Source organism: Anopheles coustani, chromosome 2, assembly GCF_943734705.1.
Source record: "Anopheles coustani chromosome 2, idAnoCousDA_361_x.2, whole genome shotgun sequence".
Lineage (NCBI taxonomy): Eukaryota > Metazoa > Arthropoda > Insecta > Diptera > Culicidae > Anopheles > Anopheles coustani.
In genome coordinates, this window is record NC_071289.1 from 31,828,464 (window position 1) to 31,840,617 (window position 12,154).

The 12,154-nt window shown below is 34.0% G+C and overlaps 2 long non-coding RNA genes across 2 annotated transcripts; both read right to left on the minus strand.

Moving 5' to 3' along the window:
* Nucleotides 1-907: 907 nt before the first annotated feature.
* Nucleotides 908-1,970, minus strand: LOC131263769 (uncharacterized). The gene is made up of 2 exons (XR_009178258.1): nucleotides 1,371-1,970; nucleotides 908-1,135 (listed from the first exon to the last, which is right to left on the minus strand). It is a non-coding gene; the product is annotated as an uncharacterized LOC131263769 (long non-coding RNA).
* Nucleotides 1,971-8,123: 6,153 nt separating this feature from the next.
* On the minus strand, nucleotides 8,124-8,850 carry LOC131263940 (uncharacterized). The gene is made up of 2 exons (XR_009178269.1): nucleotides 8,750-8,850; nucleotides 8,124-8,560 (listed from the first exon to the last, which is right to left on the minus strand). It is a non-coding gene; the product is annotated as an uncharacterized LOC131263940 (long non-coding RNA).
* Between the last annotated feature and the right edge of the window lie 3,304 nt (nucleotides 8,851-12,154).

Genomic DNA, 12,154 nt, shown 5'->3' on the forward strand with positions numbered 1-12,154 from the left:
CTGAACACTTCCTGATAAATCTTTTAATAAAGTTACGGAATCTACAAAAGAATCAAGATTATCAGCGGAACCATCGTACACTTGTACGAGTGCTGTGGCTACTTTAATATCTAACTGAGCCATTCTATTGAAAATTATAACCAGTTTGGAAAGTGTTTTGAAAGTTATATGTTTTCGAGCTATGCCTAGGTGTTGGTTTATGTGAGATATTATGTTAGAGAAAATATATCGGGAACGCAGAATTATGGAATTGACTTCTTCTTCGCTAATAACTTTTTCCAATTGGATAATATCGGCTTGAATTCCAGCTACTATTTGTGTAGCTAGTAGCCTATCACTTGTAAGTTTACACGTTCTGTGACTTTTGTTTGGATCGCTTAGACGAATTTCCAATGTTTTGAGCCTACGAACTTTTTCTTCCAATTCATCCATGCACCAATTGATGCTGGCAAATGACAAAACATAAAGTGTAGGAGGAAAATAACACCAATGAGCAGGACGCGAAAAAAAAATTTTTTTTGACTGATATCAATAGTAGCACATTTTTTTTTTAGCCCTTTTTTTTAAAATATAATATCCCATTTACAATAATAAAAAAAAATCCCTACTAACCTTGGCCCTTTAAGGGTTTACGTATGCTTGCCTCGGTAGTGGTAAATAATGTTGTCCCTATACCGCTGGTGCTGGGTGGTACCTGCTGGTGCTGGGTAGAAGCCGCTACGTGGTGCTAGGTAGTTGTATGTACTCGTTCGCCGCTACGATGTTGTCCTTTTTTTTTTTTATTATTATTTTTTGTTTCACTGTTCCGCTACGGCGGTGACTGCTGTCCCGCGGTAAGGCGGTATTTGTTGGTGTCCGAAGTAATAATCCAACTCACGATTAAATCTCTCACTTTTGCTGGACTGTAGCTGTCCTTTTTTTTTGTTTCTATGATCGTTATGGCACTCACTCCTATTACGCTCACTCACTTCAACTTTTTTTTTTTACACTGCCGTCTGAGTCCTTTTTTTTTTCACCAAATTTTCCGAATTCGACTAAGTCCACGTTTTTATGGGACTTAGAATTTGTTCACATGTTTTTGTTTTTGCGTCCAAGTCCGATTTTTTATGGGACTTTGAAATTTCCACCACTGCACCTAATCAAAGTTGGTTTTTGATTTTTCACAAACAATCCACTAAGTCCACTTTTTCGTTGGACTTAGAATTTAAAATACTTTTATTTTTTCGGCCTAAGTCCAATTTTATATGGGACTTTGAATTCGCACTAACTGATTTTAATAATTTTTTTTTGTTTTCTCCCAAATAATCCGCAAAGTCCACTTTTTCGTAGGACTTAGAATTTACACTTAACTGCACTTTAATAATTATTACTTTTTTAGATTCAGGCTCCACGTCACGGTCGCCATGTAATATGATTTATCTCGGATAGGAGAAACACTTTATTTTACACTTCGAAGCTTGTTCGAGCTTCACCGATAACTTTATTACGAATGAATTTTTACATCGTTCGTAGCACGTTTTTATATTAATTTGAACAAAAGCCTGGTAGCACCGCGTAATTGCGCGCAAGGTGACCGCTTGAGTATGCTGCGCAATTTGATCCTATCTTTTACTTTTAATGTTTACTAATAGTACTTTCCTACCTAAATCATATCTTAAACTAACCTAATTTAAATTACCTATCTGTTGAGAGTGTCTCCTATTTAATTAATATATTATTTGAATCGAAATTTATGGATAATTTATTATTTACGGGGAAACAACTATCTGTCTCTTTCTAATATATTATCGTTCTATCTTATCTAGACTTCCTAGTTCAATTTAACTTCTATCCTTATCTTAACGAAACTATTAATCTTACACCTTTAATCTATACACCTGATCCTTTGCCATAATTAATATCTAGCTATAAATAATTTCAAATAGTTTTGATCGTTTTATATTTTCTATAATTTAAAAATAAATTCTATTATGATTTATTACTTAAAGTATATTACATCGGCAATGGTCAGCCAAAACATTTTTGCAAACATTTTGAAAACTGCAAGGAAACCAAGACGAAGAACGAGCTCACATACAATGTTTGGAACGCTACTTTAGAAGATAGCGACGAGTTTATCGTCAATGTTGGTTTCAACTCGTCGCATCTTGCACATTACCAGATTTTTATTCGAATAGCAGGCAAGTGAATTGGGTCATGGAAGTAATCTAATATATAAAAAACACCGTTGTCTGTATACGTATATACGTAATATATAAATATAGATATATATATATATATATATATATATATATATATATATAGTTTGGGGGCTTACACCTTTTCGGATCGATTTCGGATCGATTTCGGATTTTGGATGGTCGCTGGGAAAACAGGTCTTACTCGCTTGATGTCCAGATTCGAAGAGGATTAATTTTATTCTTAACTATACCAAGGCAGTGCCTTGTTCTAAAATAATTATGGGGCCTAATTATGTCGCCCGTTTAGGGGTGTGGGTCGAGTGCTCCGTGGTGGCGTTTGAACTGAGCGCAATGTTCGTTACCTTCGTTATCTGTTGAGAGTGTCTCCTATTTAATTAATATATTATTTGAATCGAAATTTATGGATAATTTATTGTTTACGGGGAAACAACTATCTGTCTCTTTCTAATATATTATCGTTCTATCTTATCTAGACTGCCTAGTTCAATTTAACTTCTATCCTTATCTTAACGAAACTATTAATCTTACACCTTTAATCTATACACCTGATCCTTTGCCATAATTAATATCTAGCTATAAATAATTTCAAATAGTTTTGATCGTTTTATATTTTCTATAACTTAAAAATAAATTCTATTATGATTTATTACTTAAAGTATATTACATCCTTCCCCTTAAAAAAAATGAAAAGTGTATGGAATGGAACGAAGATTATGAGTGTAATTACGTATACTTTTCATTTCTTAATTAATCTATTTTTATGCACTATAACCTCTTTAGCGGTAGTTTTATTTTTAATTGTACAGTTTGGGTCATTTATTCGTATAACTGTATATGGTCCTATATAGCAAGGATCTAGTTTTTTCCTATTTTCGTTCTTTAAATACACTTGATCGCCTAGCCCTATCTTGATGGGATTTATATTTTGGTTCTGAGTGCTTTGTCTTTTTATTTTTTCTTTTATTAAATTTTCACGTGCGAGCTCATTAGATTTCTGTAGTTTATATTTCATCTCATAGTAGTATTGTTCTATGTTATACACTGGGTCTGTTTTGCCATTGTAAACATCTTGTGGTATATTTGGTGACCTTCCAAAGATTAATTCGAATGGAGTGAATTGTGTATTAGTATGACATGTTGTGTTGTACACAAATTGATAGAACTGTGTCCAGTCATCCCAATCATCATGGTGCTCATTAGAGAAGGTTCTCAAATATTCGTTCAAGCTTCTATGGCTTCGTTCAAGTGATCCAATAGTCTCAGGGTGATAGGCTGTGGCAAAAGTTTGTTTAATTTTGAGGATCTCCGATATTTTTGTTAGTATTTCGTTATTGTACTCAAGCCCTTGGTCAGATCTCAATTCCATAAAACTTCCGTATACCAATATAAATTTTTCAATCAATGCTCTAGCTATTGTATTAGCTTCTTTGTTGGGTATTGGTATTATGACAACAAATTTACTCAGGTCGCACTGTATTGTAACAGCATACCTGTTATTATTATTAGTTCGTGGTAATGGTCCAACTGTATCAATGGATATAACTTGGAATGGTTTGGCGGGTGTGGATGTAATAGTTTCTTTTTCTTTTGTGTGTTTTGTAATTTTATGCTTCTTGCAAGCTTCGCAATTATTAACAAACTTTTTTATGTCTTCCTTCATATTTTTCCATTTAAATTTTTCTCGAATTTTCAAATATAATCTATATTGTCCAATGTGACCTCCTGTTGGGGTCGTATGATAATTATTCATTGTATTATTTATATCTGATTTTTGGGTAAGCATCCTAGGTGGCTTGACTATTATTATCTCGATACCGGAAATGGCATTGTTTGCGATTTCCTTTATGGTACAGATACTATATAACGAAAATATTTGATCATGAACTGATATGGCTACTTTGTCACGATTAAATCTCTTCAGGATTTGGCATAACTCTAGAAGAGCTGATTCGAGAATCAGACTTCCATTTTGGCCTTTTTCATCATTGAGATTAAATTTCGTGCCTCTTAGCTTTTTGATTCCGTTATGATTGTAAATTCCAATTTCTATGCTTTCTTGTTTAATGTCAGTTTTTAATTTCAACAATTTATTTACTTGGGATGGCCTATCTGTTTCCCATATTGTTGGTATATTTATAATTTCCTGTTCTTCTATTTCTTCTTCTTTCTTGTCGTGAGCTTTACTCATTGCTCTAGTATTTACTCTGAGTATTGTTTTATTTTTCATCCTTATTATATCTTCGTCCTTTACCGTCGGTATTTGTTGTTTTAGATATTCAGAATCTATTTCAATTCTGGAAAGTGCATCAGCACCTACGTTACTTTTACCTTTTATATATTCCAACTCAAAATCATATTCCTCAAGGTCTAATCGTATGCGAGTGAGTTTAGATGAAGGGTTTTTCATGCCAAATAAGTAGGTCAGTGGGCGGTGATCGGTTCGCATTTTGAATTTTCTGCCATACACATAGGGTTTAAAGTGATTAATTGCCCAATGGATGGCAGTTAACTCTTTCTCAATAATTGATTTATTTTTTTCTCCTTTCGTAAAACTTTTACTGGCGTAAGCTATAGGGAGATCTTTGTTATTGAAGGTTTGAGAAAGAATGGCCCCACATGCTGAGTCTGATGCATCAGTCGTGATTGTGAAATCTTTTTCAAAATCTGGGAACTTTAAGACAGTGGGCGACAATAGTTTTTCTCTTAATAAATCAAAAGATTGACGACATTGTTGCGTCCAATTGAAAGTAGTGCCCTTTTTAAGTAAATCATTTAATGGTTTTGCGATTTTAGCAAAGTTATTTATGAATTTTCGATAATAATTGCAAAAGGCAACAAATCTGCGCACTTCATCTGCGTTAGTTGGTATTGGATAGTTTTTAATTGCTTGGTACTTAGAATCGTCTGGATATATTCCGGCTTCCGTTATTTTGTGTCCCAAATATGTTACCTCGCTTTTAAAGAGTTTACATTTCTTCGGATTTAACTTCAAATTGTAATTTTTCAATCTTTTGAAAACTTTACTTAAATTTTCAATGTGATGATTTTCCGTACAACCGGTGACAATGATGTCGTCTATGTATACAAAGGCTATTTCTGGATTCAGGTCTGACATGGCTATCGCCATCATCCGTTGAAAGCTGTTGGGACTTACATTAAGCCCAAATGGTAATCTGGTAAATTGATAATGCCCTGTGGGAGTTGAAAATGCAGTGTATTTTTTGAGTTTTGTTCTAAAGGTATTTGATGGAACCCTGACATGAGATCGAGGGTGCTAAAATATTTGGCTCGCCCCAATTGGTCCAATATTGTGTCTATTCTGGGTAGGGGAAACTTGTCAGGAAGAATTTTTTTGTTTAGTTGTCGGAAATCGACAACTAATCTCCATCTTTTGGAAATATCTTGGGATTTTTTTGGTACTAGAAGAATTGGTGAATTATATGGGGACGTTGAGTGTTCTATGATTTGGTTTTCGAACATCTTATTAACTTGGGCATTTATTTCATTGGTTTGAGAATATATCTGCTTATAATTTGGTATAAATAACGGATTATTATCTTTGAGTTGAATTGATTGTTCATAGAAATTGTTTGTTGTTATTTGATCATTTTCTAGACAAAATAGTTCTGAAAAGTCTGATATAAGCTTCTTTAAATCATTTTGAACAAATTGTGGAGTGTCATTTATATTTAATTTTTCTAGAATGGTATTTAATCTGGAACTACTACTCAATTTATTCTGTTTAGCACAAAAAATGGTATAGTTTTTGAGTGGTTCTATTGTTGGGTTGAAATTTTTGTTGTTTATACGCACGTCTTTTTCTGTTGTGTTTATGAACTTTACATATGGGCATTCCTTTGAAATAATTGAATTTCCACAAAATACTCCAGGTAGTATTTCTTGACAATGTATTAATGAGTCTTCCTTGATTTTGGGTGAAAAAATACTTTGTATAAATTCACTTCTAGCAGGGATAGTAAAAGTGTACTTTTTATCTTCTTCAATTGGGTGCTCTATCGTTATACCTTTCCACGTAAAGGTAAGGAGCCAATGCTCGTAATCTATTAAACACTTATATTTTGTAAGGAAATCTCTACCTAAAATGCCGTCTACGTTTAGGTCTATTGAACTTGGAATTAAATTGAATTCTTGACACAATGATGTATTTCCAAAAGTTATTTTGCCATAGGCTGTTCCCAAAGTATTGATTGAATTACTACTGATGCCTGTCAATTTGATTTTCATATTTTCATTAATACTTTTTACGTTACTTATTTTGTTGATTTTGAGGAGTGAAATATCTGCACCTGTATCAATAAGGAGGTTGCAGTATGTTTTGTTTGATAAATCTATTTTTACTAATATTGAATTATTTGTTGTAAGATTTATTGTGAGGATTGGCATTCGGTATGAGGTTGTTCTTTTTTGTTCTAAAAAAGAGTCCTCTTCGCGTGTAGTTTCTATTGGATATGTTCTCCTATTTGATGATTCATTGAATTGCCTATTATCATTATTGTCCCTTGGGGCAAAGTTCTGGCTGTTTGAATAATTATTTCTCCTGCTATTATTGTAATTATTGTTGTTGTGGTTTTGCCTATTATTAAAGTTATTTTGATTTCTGTAACTGTTTTTATTTTGAAATCCGTGGTCATAATTATTGTTGTATCTGTTACGATTTGAATATGATTGGTTAAAGTTTTGGTACTTTTGGTATCTGTTTGGGTATCTATTTTTATTTGAAAAGTGAGGTGGCTGTTGGAATTGATTATAATAATTGCCGCAACCGGAATGTCTTACCTTGCATGATTTGTGAGGTATTACTTGATTCATTTTCTATTACTTTTTCACAAGCTGCCGAGACTGAAGAGAATGCGGCTGCTTTAAGCAGTAATCTGGTCTCTGGATTGTCGATTTTTTCTATAAGTGTTGTGACGCCAATTTTAACTGCCATTTCATTGGCGACATTTTCTGGGATATTTTTCTCTAAGTATAAATTCTTAAGCTTTGTTGTTAATTTTTCTACCTCGTCGCATAGTGATTGCGTGTCTTTTGGTCTTAGACATTTGAGTTTGTTTGCAATGTTGTCTGGAGATACTTTTAACTGACACCTGGTTTTTACATCATTCAATAATTGCTCTATGGTTTCAAGTTTCAGAGGTAGTCCTAAACGTGCCTTGCCAGTTAACCTTGTTTTCACGAATTTAATTATTGTTTGTTCCTGAACACTTCCTGATAAATCTTTTAATAAAGTTACGGAATCTACAAAAGAATCAAGATTATCAGCGGAACCATCGTACACTTGTACGAGTGCTGTGGCTACTTTAATATCTAACTGAGCCATTCTATTGAAAATTATAACCAGTTTGGAAAGTGTTTTGAAAGTTATATGTTTTCGAGCTATGCCTAGGTGTTGGTTTATGTGAGATATTATGTTAGAGTAAATATATCGGGAACGCAGAATTATGGAATTGACTTCTTCTTCGCTAATAACTTTTTCCAATTGGATAATATCGGCTTGAATTCCAGCTACTATTTGTGTAGCTAGTAGCCTATCACTTGTAAGTTTACACGTTCTGTGACTTTTGTTTGGATCGCTTGGACGAATTTCCAATGTTTTGAGCCTACGAACTTTTTCTTCCAATTCATCCATGCACCAATTGATGCTGGCAAATGGCAAAACATAAAGTGTAGGAGGAAAATAACACCAATGAGCAGGACGCGAAAAAAAAATTTTTTTTGACTGATATCAATAGTAGCACCTTTTTTTTTTAGCCCTTTTTTTTTAAATATAATATCCCATTTACAATAATAAAAAAAAATCCCTACTAACCTTGGCCCTTTAAGGGTTTACGTATGCTTGCCTCGGTAGTGGTAAATAATGTTGTCCCTATACCGCTGGTGCTGGGTGGTACCTGCTGGTGCTGGGTAGAAGCCGCTACGTGGTGCTAGGTAGTTGTATGTACTCGTTCGCCGCTACGATGTTGTCCTTTTTTTTTTTATTATTATTTTTTGTTTCACTGTTCCGCTACGGCGGTGACTGCTGTCCCGCGGTAAGGCGGTATTTGTTGGTGTCCGAAGTAATAATCCAACTCACGATTAAATCTCTCACTTTTGCTGGACTGTAGCTGTCCTTTTTTTTTGTTTCTATGATCGTTATGGCACTCACTCCTATTACGCTCACTCACTTCAACTAAAACACTTTTTTTTTTACACTGCCGTCTGAGTCCTTTTTTTTTTCACCAAATTTTCCAAATTCGACTAAGTCCACGTTTTTATGGGACTTAGAATTTGTTCACATGTTTTTGTTTTTGCGTCCAAGTCCGATTTTTTATGGGACTTTAAAATTTCCACCACTGCACCTAATCAAAGTTGGTTTTTGATTTTTCACAAACAATCCACTAAGTCCACTTTTTCGTTGGACTTAGAATTTAAAATACTTTTATTTTTTCGGCCTAAGTTTTTTTTTTGTTTTCTCCCAAATAATCCGCAAAGTCCACTTTTTCGTAGGACTTAGAATTTACACTTAACTGCACTTTAATAATTATTACTTTTTTGTATTCAGGCTCCACGTCACGGTCGCCATGTAATATGGTTTATCTCGGATAGGAGAAACACTTTATTTTACACTTCGAAGCTTGTTCGAGCTTCACCGATAACTTTATTGCGAATGAATTTTTACATCGTTCGTAGCGCGTTTTTATATTAATTTGAACAAAAGCCTGGTAGCACCGCGTAATTGCGCGCAAGGTGACCGCTTGAGTATGCTGCGCAATTTGATCCTATCTTTTACTTTTAATGTTTACTAATAGTACTATCCTACCTAAATCTTATCTTAAACTAACCTAATTTAAATTACCTATCTGTTGAGAGTGTCTCCTATTTAATTAATATATTATTTGAATCGAAATTTATGGATAATTTATTATTTACGGGGAAACAACTATCTGTCTCTTTCTAATATATTATCGTTCTATCTTATCTAGACTGCCTAGTTCAATTTAACTTCTATCCTTATCTTAACGAAACTATTAATCTTACACCTTTAATCTATACACCTGATCCTTTGCCATAATTAATATCTAGCTATAAATAATTTCAAATAGTTTTGATCGTTTTATATTTTCTATAATTTAAAAATAAATTCTATTATGATTTATTACTTAAAGTATATTACATCGGCCATGGTCAGCCAAAACATTTTTGCAAACATTTTGAAACCTGCAAGGAAACCAAGACGACGAACGAGCTCACATACAATGTTTGGAACGCTACTTTAGAAGATAGCGACGAGTTTATCGTCAATGTTGGTTTCAACTCGTCGCATCTTGCACATTACCAGATTTTTATTCGAATAGCAGGCAAGTGAATTGGGTCATGGAAGTAATCTAATATATAAAAAACACCGTTGTCTGTATATGTATATACGTAATATATATATATAGATATATATATATATATATATATATATATATATATATATAGTTTGGGGGCTTACACCTTTTCGGATCGATTTCGGATCGATTTCGGATTTTGGATGGTCGCTGGGAAAACAGGTCATACTCGCTTGATGTCCAGATTCGAAGAGGATTAATTTTATTCTTAACTATACCAAGGCAGTGCCTTGTTCTAAAATAATTATGGGGCCTAATTATGTCGCCCGTTTAGGGGTGTGGGTCGAGTGCTCCGTGGTGGCGTTTGAACTGAGCGCAATGTTCGTTACGCTACATCACTTCCCCCTTTCATTAAAAATTTTTTTACATAAAAGCTGGCTTGAGTCTATCTATTGAGAACACAACCGTTGAAAAACACCGTTGTCTGTATATGTATATACGTAATATATATATATAGATATACATATACAGTGACCGGCAGGAAAAAGTGCCCACTTCGAATTTTGTTGATTTTCGCTCAATATTTTTTTCTCAATCCAACTAAATATTCTGCAAGTATTTTTCGTATATTGATTTACATATTTCATATAAGATCCACTAATGAGTAAGCGAAAACAATCATACTTTGATTTTGAGAAAAAAATAATAAAAAAAAGTATCTAAAAAAACAGTGACAAGAAAAAGTGCCCACTTCAGTTATTCATTATCTACTACATATTTTAGCTTTTTTTTATGTATGGAGTTCTGTGTACACTAAAAACTCAACCAATACTGAACCGTCGCTTCTGAAACTTTTCACACATTAAGTTTAAGTACTGCAGATGTTGTTGAAGGTTTGTTTGATCACTATTTTTTGATAAAATTATCTAAATTTTACAATTTAAATTCAGTTTTACAAACACAAACAAAACAAGCATGTAAACACATGTCAAGGTGTATCCAACATAGTTACCCTAAGGTTTATACATCACGGGGAAATTCATGAAATTTCATACATTTAAATATGCCGTTTTTGTAGCTAATAAATTAATTCAAACTTTCAAGTAAAGAGTAAAACCATAAATCTTTTCTCAACCTTTTCTTCACCGAGCAACGCCGGGGCGTCAAGCTAGTTATACATAAAAATAAGAAATAATAAATGCATTATGATATTTTATGTGTTCTCTTTTAGCTTTTAGAACCTACTGAAGGTGTTTTGGCATACTTTCTACTAGGGTTTTTAGTTTTTGGGGATTTTATTCTTCTCAAGCGCGCATTAGAGCTTCAAAATTGTCGTTTTTATTCGATACATCAGTTTTGTCCACCCTGGCATCGAGAATTGCCCACAAATTATTAATCTCCGGGCTCTGAGGCGGCCATTTCAACAGTTTTGTCCGACAAGACGTCGAACTTGGCCCGCCGGGCTGCGTCGAACTTGCCCCCGCCGGGAGAACGAACTTCTCTTCTAGGCCCGTCAGGATCAGTGAAATCTCCAGATTTGGTTACAGGATGTTTATGTTTATGTTGTAATCTGCAGTCTTAACACCGTTAATGTTCCCAAGGCTCTCCACTCCACTGGACGAAAAACAACCCCAGACCACCATATTGCCTCCTTCATGGCATATTGTGCCCTGGATGTGGCGAACCTGCAGCATTGCCTCCTTCGATCTGCACTGTATACGTTCAGGCCATCTTCGATTAAAAAGTTCAAATTTTGATTCGTTAGACCACAGAACCGTTTTTCAGTACTCTAGAGGCATAGCAGCATGTCCCTCAGCGAGCTTAAGACGCTTGGCCTTATTGGCTTTGCTGATATAAGGGCGCCTCCTATCAAATCTGCTCTTTTACTCGTATGCAACAAGCCGGCGACGGATAATTCTTTCAAAAACTGATGGCTGAAGTATTTCCATGATCTCCCTGACAGTTACTTTTGAATTTTTCTTGACCTCACGAATTATTTTAGCGTCCATGCGCGCATCTGTTTTGCGCTTGTCTCCTCTACGAGGGCGATCCTCCACCGATCGGTGCGTTTAAAATGTAACTATGAATTTTCCTACCGCTGCGTTGTGGATTTTGTGCTTTGAATAAGTTACTTCAATGTAGATAAGTGCCATAAAAAATATTTTATGCTATTTAATTTCTCGTAACACTCAAATTAATGAGATACCTAAACCTAATATAAACAAATTGTATATTTACAACCAAACATGAATTAAAAACGTGATCATACGTGTATAAATCTCAGAAATAGTGCTAAAAAACCTAAAAAATATTAAAACGAAATAAATTGGTTAGCCCTCAATGCAAAACTTTATGCAAAACTCGAAATTTGAAAGTGGGCACTTTTTCTTGTCACTGTTTTTTTAGATACTTTTTTTTATTATTTTTTTCTCAAAATCACAGTATGATTGTTTTCGCTTACTCATTAGTGAATCTTATATGAAATATGTAAATCAATATACGAAAAATACTTGCAGAATATTTAGTTGGATTGAGAAAAAAATATTGAGCGAAAATCAACAAAATTCGAAGTGGGCACTTTTTCCTGCCGGTCACTGTATATCTACATAACATATATATAGA